The following is a 9588-nucleotide window of genomic DNA, read 5'->3' on the forward strand; positions in this document are numbered from 1 at the left end:
GCCTATCTCAGGGAAGCTGGAGGGTGGAGGGTCTACAAAGGCTCCATTTGATACCTAGAAAGAAATCTGAGCCCTAGAACCTGTGCCTTGAGTGCCCTTGCCAATTAGCCTCTTCCTTCCCTTTCAGCAGCTCCAGGGTTCTCAGAGGTCACTCTCAAATCCCCTCAGGCCTGTGGTCTCCCCAGGAAATCCAGTACAGGTCCACATCTTCATGCCAACCCCACAGGCTCTGGTGTCCATGGTCACCTTGTCTGAGATGTGCTGCCTGGGTCAGTCACCCTTAGCTCTCATGTAGTTGACCCATAGCTTTCATGAAGCTGTCCCATCATCTACCGGCAGACACAGTCTCAGCCCCAGGCCACATCTGCAAGCAGCTGAGTCTCTGGGGGAGCTCCTCTGCACCTCTAGGCTCTTACCACCCACCATGAACATCACTACTTGGTAGAGGAGAGTGTGTCTAAACCCCTCAAACTTTAAGTCCAGGCCCTGGGGCTCCCGGGAGGGAAACCCAGCCAGCCCCAGCCTCTATCCCCCAATGTGGAAGCAGGGTGATCCAAATCCTGGCCAACTTCTCCCAGGAGCCCTGGGGGTTCCATCTGGGGGTGTCAGAGACAGGAGGGAACTCAAAGGGTTGACTGAATCCTTACTTCACAGGGAAACCATGAAGAGAAAAAGGAAAGGACCCACAGAGGTTACAAGCATATTGTTACAGTGGTGAACGTATGTCTGGGCCCCCAATCCTATGGCCACTGCCCTCGCTACCCTCTACCCCAGATCCACCCAAAAGGCAGCCACCTGGAACAGACCTCCCCCCTAATTCTTTTCCCTCCTTCCATTTAGCAGGAAGCTGAGCCAGTGAGGGGTTTGGGCTTGTGTCCCTGGACCTCCAGTATGCACAGCAGTCAGGGTTCAGGTCCTGGTGCACCTAGTGCATGGTACTGAGCACGGCTTTGCTGGGTGCTCATTCAGTTTAGCCAGGTCCCAGAGCAGCTGAGCTGGGGGCAGGGAAGCCAGGCTGACTACAGAAAGCACGTTGTGTGAGTATGTGAGCACAGGGGAAGGTGGGAGAGTAGCAGGAAGCCAAGCACAGAGTCACTGGAGGGCCGAGAGGAACCATCTGGAATACCAGAGCCAGTGCCCAAGAAGCTGAGAGGCCTGCTCTTCCCACAGCCCCATCGGCTGGCCCTGAGGGTGGGCCTTCCTTGCTGTCCTGTCAGTAGCCACCCTAGCCCCTGAGCAGGACAGCGCTAGAGAGGGAGGGCCGTGAAGGGCTTCCCATGGGGAGGTCAGTTCCCAAGGAGGCCAGGGCACCAAGCACACAGGAAGGCTTTGCAAGCAGTCAGGAAGTTCTGGAGCAAAACCCGCCAAAACAGAATTCTTTCGCAGCTAATATTTTCCTCCGGTGCCCCTGCTGCCCTGGGCTCGCACAGGTCTGTTGTTGTTTGCATAATCTGGGAGAGGAAACCGAGCCCCTTTCGGCTGAGACCTCAGGCGCCAAAGCCTACGGCTGGACAGATACTCCCAGCCGGCTTTCCGTTCCCTGGTCCCCGGTGGGCCAGGGCGCCATGGAAAGTTTTGGATTAGAAATTCCCAGCTTGCTGCTGATGTTCAGGCATGCTCCAGCTTCCCAAGACTCTGAGCAGGCCCACACAGCTGCTAAAAAAGGAGTGTCCACAGATCACTGTCAAGAAACCTCTTTTAAAAACCTGCTTAGAGCAAGGCCCTTTACAGAAATGACCTAACTTAACCCCACAACCTTCTGAAGTGCTATCATCATCATCATCATCATCATCATCATCATCATCATCATCGCACTTTACAGGAAATGGGCTCAGAGAAGTTAAGTCACTTCCCCCAGGCCACGCCCAACCGAGGGGCTTGAACACAGGTCTTGGAGTCCAAAGCTCTCCCTACCCTTCTCCTTGGAAGCTCCCTAAAATAGAAACCTGCAGAGTTTAAGGTAGAGCAGAAGACTTGCCAGCCTAGGGTACGACACCTGACAATCCGCCAGCCCCAGGCAGATCTGACAGTGCCCCACTGAAACTGGTAACCAAGTTTCTAGAGAGTCCCTAGCTGGGCATCATGCTGCTCCTGGGGTGTCCAGGCCTTTCTTACCCTCCTGTAGCTTCACACTCTGGAGGTAGAGGGGATTTCTCAGGACGTCACAGCGGCCTGGCTCGTCCTCCTTAGTGAAGAGCAGCAGGTCCGAGTAGGCAAACAGTGTCACCTGTTCAGGGAAAGAGCAAACACAACTGTCTGCTTTGCTGTCCCCCCAGGACGCAGGGAGCCACAAGGTCCACTGGAGGTCCAGAAAACACACCCATGCTGTGTCAGGCAGAACCACAAGTGTGACCCCACCAATGACAGAAGCCTGCCTTGCAGTGGGGGTGGCCAATTTGTCCCTTAGTTTCCTAGACTTCCCCCACTCGAAGTAGAGAAACAAAACAAAACAAAACAGAAGAAGCAATGGTTCTTGCCTTCATAGTGGACAGCTCTGCTGGCCTCTCTATAGCCATGCCCCCCAGGCTCACCTCACCTGGAAGAGCCTTACTCAGGCCCTGTGGTGTCTCAAGACCCCACCCCACACCTGACTCCTTCAAGCTTCTTCTACAAGCCCTCCATAACGTGAAGGGAAGCATCACCAAGCAACATTACCAAATTTCTAGCAGATATTTTTGCAGCATACCAATGAGAAGTTGGTTCAAGAAAACAGTGGTTACTTACATTCTGTACAGGCTTCTTACAGAACTGCTAACCTCCTTTATGCTCCAAAAATAAAGGAAAGGCTATTTTTAAACATTTACAATTTTCCTCCTCTGATAGGGTCCATGTTCTACCGAAGTCCAGTACCCCCTTTTTGCTGCAGCCAGAGTCAGAGCTGTGGGCCCAATGTTCCAAGGCTGGTTCCATTTCCTGGCCCCTCCCACAAGCTCCAGAGGCCGACTACTACAGCAAGAGAGGCTTTTCAGAGGTCCTTTGGGGTTTGTTAGCTGGAGTGTCTGGTGGCAGAACCATCTCTAACTAACCATGACGTGAGACTCCTACGTTTCATCTCACTTTCAAGTCAGTACGTATGCAGAGTTCAATGTTGGGGGTGTCAAAAAGTTGTTAAACAAAAAAGGCGTCCAGCTTGGCAGGCTGGGGCTGGCAGATGCTGTTCCCTGGCAGGGCAGAATCCACCCCATTCCTGGGACCAAGGACTCTCTTGTGGCTTGTTTGCTAGGGCCTGGCTCTACAAACCATATTCCTAGGACTCAGTGGGGAGCATGGCATACATTAGGTGATCAACGGATGCTTGTTTTTGTAAACAATGAATGGCTAAAAGGAGACCAGAGTGCTGCCTCAGCTTGGCAGCTGGGGTGTCTCCTCCCCCAGAGCTCCAGATTCGAGGTCACTCCTATGGTGACTGCCTCCTCCTGTCAGCATCTCCCAAGGTTCATCAGGACTGAATGGCCATGTGATGGGAACAGGCAGAGAGCTGGTGCTAACAATTGGGACATCTCCGGTCAGCCGGGGCCCATTGTGGTCTTTTCCTGCCACTGCTGCCGGCCTGCTGGTTTTGCTACTCTTTGTGTTTCTGCCTCCCTGGCAGCCAGGATCACGCCCACAGTGTGTCTTTCTGGCCTTGCCTGTTCTTAGACATGACCTGGAAATGTCTATCTGACTCATGGGCTCTCTAGGCACATTGGGGAGCCAGGATCCCAGCTTGGAAACTCAGCTGCCTCAGCTCCAGCTGCTGGAATGCTTGCTTGACATTTTCTAAGGTGTCCTCCATGGCCACCTCAGTTCTGGCCACTGCAGTGAGATGCTGTGGAAGAGGCCTCTCCACTCTGGAGCTTCTGGCCAGCTGGAATCACAGACCTGTGATAGAAGATTAGGAGTCCTGGGTTCAGATCTCAGCTCTGCCACTTACTGTCTACAAAGTTTGCTGTGCCTCCCTGACCCTGCCTTTGTATGTGGAGAATGCAGACAAGGGTCCTCTTGGCCTGCCTCTACTAGTGGAGAAGGTGGGGTGAATCTCAAACCACCAATAAGTTGTTCTCTGGGTAAATGATGGATGGGGAGACGTGGGCCCGGAAGCCTTCTCCGGCCTCCACCTAACCCATGATTAGGGAACCTCTGGTGTGGTCTATGCATTACATGGTGGGAAGTAAGACCCACTCTGGAACTAAAGACTCCTTGATGAATTAGAGGCAGTGAGTGTGGTTCAAGGACCACCTCCCCTGCCCCCACGTGTACTGTCTTGGTGCCCCTCTCTTCGGGCAGGGGTTCCCTCTGCAGTCTTTCCCAGAGCTGCTGACACTCCTGGCACCCTTGGCTCCCCCAGTGTGTCGTTCTTTGATGAGGCTCTGAATCATGCTGCTCAGCACTGCCCACCTTCCATCCCTACTGTCCTGCACAAGGCTGTGATGCGGAACAGAGATGCCAGGGAGAGTCGGCAGCCACGCAGCGATGTTGGAGAGGGCGGGGCTGGTGTCAGAGCACAGAGAAGTTGTCATTCATCAATGGCTCCCCGACATAGGGACTGTCTGGCAGTGTGTTTCTCCAACCTCGGCTCCCGCCTCCCCAAGTCTCTGGTCCTTAGTCCCACCCTGTACTTCTAGGGCCTCCTCCCTCTAAGTGTGTACTCCCCAAACCCAGGTTTCTATTACTTTCTTACACGGATTGTAGTGGCTCTCCTTTAGACTAGGGTCTGCTGGGAAATGTTTCAGCATGTTTTCCCAAGCAAAAGAACCCCTACCCTTGTCTCTGTCTCACCAACACAAGGAATCCACAGAGGCATTGAGATCCAGTTTCTCCCCCCCCCCCCTTTTTATTAAAATTTTTTTCCTTCATTTTATACACCAATCAAAGGTCCCCCTCTTCCCTCCTCCTGCCCCCCAGCTCCCCCAGCCTCCCCCTCCCAACTCACCCCCACTCTCACCTACAAGAAGGCAAGGCCTCCCATGGGGAGGCACATCCAGTACAGGCAAGTCCAAGCCCTTCCCCCTGCCTCAAGGCTGCACAATGTGTCCCATCATAGGTAGTAGCCCACTCATGCACCAGAGATGGGTTCTGATCCTACCACCAGGGGGCCCCCCAAGCAGATCAAGCTACACAACTGTCTCACCATGAAGAGGGCCTAGTCCAGTCCCATGCAGGCTCCACAGCCATTGATCCAACTTTCATGAGTTCCCTCTGGTTTGGTCATCCCTGCAGGTTTCCCCATCATGAGCCTGATGCCCCTTGCTCATAGAATCCCTCTTCTCTCTCTCTGATTGGACTTATGGAGCTCCACCTAGTGACTGGCTGTAGATCTCTGCATCTACTTCCATCAGTCATTGGAGAAAAGCTCTGTGATGACAGTTAGGGTATTCACCAGTCTGATCTCTGGGACAAGCCAGTTTAGTTCAGGTACCCCCTCCACCATTGCTAGTAGTCCAGGCTGGGGTCATCCTTGGGGATTCCTGGCAACTTCCCTAGCACTAGGTTTCTCTCTATCCCATGATATCCCTCTCTATCATGGTATCTCTTTCATTGCTCTCCCCCTCCATCCCTGTTCCAGCTCAACCATCCCATTCCCTTATGTTCTCTAGGGGTCAGGGGATAGGATCCAGTTTCTTCAACAATACAGATTTCTGAGGCAGGCTGGCTCCCTCTTCAGCCTGTCTCCAAGTGGGGAAAAGTAGAAAGATTTAGTCTAAGTCCAGAGTGAACCTCCATTTACTTATGGGACATTTTTTTTTCTGGCTCTGCCTGGTGGCTCCTGCCCCTTGGGGCATGTCCATTCTCTTGCTTGAGGAGGTCTGGTTTCCCCTGGTTAGGTCTCTACTCCCTGCAGTTTTAGAGCTTGGTTTAATGTACAGTCTGGTTTGACCTTGTTGGCTTCTCTTTGTGACAGACCCTGTTTAGTTTGATAGTTTCTTTGCCTTAAGTATGCATTGAAGGAGGTCCTACTGGAGCTTGGCATTTGAGAGGCTTGCTGTGTCGTGGCTGAATGTGAGTCATAGAATAGGGCTACAGTTCCCCCTTACTGCCTGGCTGAGTGACTTCATCTCCTGGGTCCTCTGTTCTCACATGAGCCAAGGATGCTAGGAGCCCCTGGTTGTCAGGAGTGCATACAGAAGCAAGTACTCTCCCACAGAGCCACACTGAGCCCTTGAGCTGACTGGTGGAAGCATTTGGGGCAGCAGTTGGCCCAAATCACAGTGGTACTCCAGGGTCCCTGGCATTTCAAGTGCTTGCTGTTACATGTGTTGGGTAGTTGCTTTCCTCAAAAATGACACCCTGCTTGGTAAGGCCAACAGCTGGAAGTGCAGGGGCTTCCCCACCCTCCCAGGCCTGTGTCCAGATGAATGCTTCGTGGAGAGTGTGGCCCGAGGAGAGGCTGAAGTGAGCAGGCAGGTGTCCTGTTGGGGTGCTCCTGTTTTTCTCTGCTCACTGGCACAACTCCATCTCCATGCCACACTGTCCCCACCTCCCAGCTGTCCCCACCTCCCAGAGCTCCCTTCCTTTCCATCTGGAGTTCTTCAGAAGTAAGACTGTTCCCAAGAAGGGAAGGGAGCAGACCACTGTCCCTCCCTGCTCCTCCCAGTTTTGGAACTGGTTGAGTTTGCAATCCTAGACCAGCAGTGGCGTCCTTAGAGAGTGCCGTGTTGAAAAGCAGTCTCCCAGGATGCATAGAGACGGGATTCTTGAAGACTGTCCCTTCTTAACCCATGCTTCCCTCTGTGAGGAACAAGGCCCACTCAAAGGTGGAAGAGTGTTTAAGGCAGATGTTCTCAACCTGTGGGTCTTGACCCCCTTGGGGGGTGAATAGCCCTTCTGCATGGATCACACATCAGATATCCTACATATCAGATGTTTACATTATGATTCCTAACAGTAGCAAAATTACAGTTCTAAAGGAGCAACAAAAGTTTATGGTTGGGCCACCACAGCACAAGGAACTGTATTAAGGTTGCAGCGTTAGGAAGGATGAGAACCACTGCTTTAAGAGAAACCCCAGAAGTGTGCAGCCTCTGTGGCAGAACTCTGGGAAGAAGGAGTCCATCTGGGGTAGAGATAGTTCCCTGTACTTGGCCATTAGAGGTCAGAGGGTCTCCTTCTGGGAATGGGGTTCCAGCATTCCCTGGGTCAGGCTGGCCTGTAGGCAAGAGCCTTTCAACCGTGCATCACTTGGCCGGGTGAGTTAGTGAGCTTTGCTCTAGAGACCGCTCTGCTCCCCACACCTGGCGTCTCCTTCCTCTTATTGGGGAGTCAGCACACACAGCCTCCTGGGAGAGAGAGCTGCGGGAGCTCAGCAAGACTTTGACTGTGTAGCCAATTCTAATGTGAGTCTTCCTTTCTGTTCCCTTCAAAGGTTCTTCAGAAGACTTGAAATTCTGTGTGCTGTACTTGGCAGAGGTGAGTCCCTCTCTCTGATTTGGAGGAGAGTGGAGTGTGATCTGGTACTTGAGGAAAGAGGTAGGTCTAGGGTTGAGGTTGGCCTCCATATAATCTTGCAACAACCCAAGACAGTCAGGGACAGTTTCTTGCTCTGTAGAACACAGCCAACCCTGCTTACCTCTGTGTCAAAGGGCAGCTATGGCCCCTGAGATACCCTGCTTGGGACCTCCAGTGTCCCTGCACCTGTAGGCATCCTGAGGGCGTGGCCCGACAGCTGCACTCTACTCTGTTTATTTATTTACTCGCCCTTTTTCTGGAGAAGGTGCCGCTCCCACGCCTGCCTCTTTCACCCTCTTTTTCCAGGAAGTACCACCCAGCTCCCACCCACAAAGGCTTGTCAGTGTTTCAAAGGCCTCAGGTAATTGTACCTTCACCTGGGCCAAACAGCACAGGTGAAAGCAAGCACCACGCGTCTGTGTTTGGCTCAGAGTGACCCTAACGCTCTTGATGATCTCTGATTAGAAGCTCGGGTAGGCTCAGACAGCTGTACCTTTTGGGAGCAAAACCAAGCAAACAGCTTTTTGCTCCATGTGGTTTGGTAGATAAAGCAGGGCTTTAACCAGAGAGGTCCTTGGTGATGAAAAATCTGAGGGCCGAATTCTCTTCAGTTTCCAGTGTAATTTTCTGTCCCTGGCCCTGTTCTGCTGACATGTGGCATCTGTCCAAGCCAGGCCCACCCCTGCTCTCTGCTGCCTTGTGTCTTGCCAACTGTCCTGGGAACCTGTCTATATGGATGGGGAATGACCTAAAGGGCTGGCCGAGAGGCATAGACCTTTCTGAGAAGGAGTTTGTGCCATTTGGGATTGCAAAGCGTGCCTTAAGTTCCTGGCTACGGGGTACACCTCTTTGAACAGATCCCAGGGACAAGAAAGGTTACAGAGAACTTCTCTCGAGACTTGCTCAGAGTTGCCAAGAGGTGTCATAGTAGAACTGGGGGCTCAGAGGCCTGAAAGTAGACCTGCAGGCAGTGGGGGTTCTCCCCTGTGTCAGCCACAACCCAGCCCCATTCCTTCAGCACTGGAGGGTGTTCGGTCCCACAGAGCCGAGTGAGCCAAGTATAGACAGGAGAAATGGTGCCGGGTCTGTGCCCTCTGGCCCCTCTGGCTTCCCATATACTTCACCAGCTTCGGAAACGAGGCTCCAGGTTCTCTAACAGCAAGAGAGCTTCCTGCCAGACTGGTGTTTTGTTTTCCTGGAGAAAAGTGCTTCTTCCCACTGTATCTGAGACCTCCTTTCTAGTTCTCTAAGGAATGGCGAAGGGCTATCGACCTGAGGCCACGAATTTCTGGAATGTACCAGGTGATCTGACCCTGAGGGACCAGGAGAGAGCATCTCTCAGGCAGCTGGGAGCCTCTCACCTTAATGGGCTGCTACTAATGAGAGGCAAGCCCATGGTGCAGGGAGGGCCACGCTGCTGGCTCGAAGCCCTGAGCATTCTTGTCATAGGTGGTGTTGGCCCTCAGGGAGATCCGTAGACAAATCTTAGTTAGAATTTCTACTGAATGGTTTATTCCCTGTGGCCTCACATGCAAGTGGTACCCCAAGAAGAAACCTGAGAGGGCTTGAGGTTTTGAGAAGGGGTTTTGCATTCAGAAAGCCATAACTGTCCTGGGGGACAAAAGCTTGGTCCTGGGTAGAGTTACCCTAAGTAGTCTTTTTTTCCCATTTCTTCCCTTCCCTTCCCTTCCCTTCCCTTCCCTTCCCTTCCCTTCCCTCCCTTCCCTTCCCTTCCCTTCCCTTCCCTTCCCTTCCCTTTCCTTCCCTTCCCTTCCCTTCCCTCTCCGTTCCTCTCTCTCTCTCTCTCTCTCTCTCTCTCTCTCTCTCTCTCTCTCTCTTCTTGGGACAGGCTTTCTCTGTGCAGCTGGCTGTCCTGGAACTCACTCTGTAGACCAGGATGGCCTTGAATTTAGAGATCCACCTGCCTCTGTCTCCCAAGTACTGGGATTTAAAGGGGTGCACCACTGTTCCTGGCCTGCTCTGCTCTAAGCAGTCTTAATCCCAAGGACAGGTGTTCTTCAGTCCTTGCGAATCTGAGACAGCAGCTCACAGCTGGCTTCAGAGCATGAGCACATTGTTTGGGAACCGTTTTCTGTCTCCTTTGTAATGTGGGGCTGACTCCATTCACTGAAGGAGCTAGTTTTAGGGAATGACAAGGAAACC

General features: G+C 52.7%; 1 protein-coding gene across 1 annotated transcript in view; it reads left to right on the top strand.

Annotated features, from left to right (window-relative positions):
• Positions 1 to 7431: 7431 nt before the first annotated feature.
• The window catches only part of LOC118577261 (regulator of G-protein signaling 3-like), a 49049-nt gene continuing 46892 nt past the window's right edge, over positions 7432 to 9588 (top strand). Inside the window, exon 1 of the mRNA XM_036177388.1 lies at positions 7432 to 7446. The gene's annotated coding sequence lies outside the window, so the exon portion shown is untranslated. The remainder of the gene's footprint in view (positions 7447 to 9588) is intronic.

The sequence above is a fragment of the Onychomys torridus genome, chromosome 2 (assembly GCF_903995425.1).
Source record: "Onychomys torridus chromosome 2, mOncTor1.1, whole genome shotgun sequence".
NCBI classification, from domain to species: domain Eukaryota; kingdom Metazoa; phylum Chordata; class Mammalia; order Rodentia; family Cricetidae; genus Onychomys; species Onychomys torridus.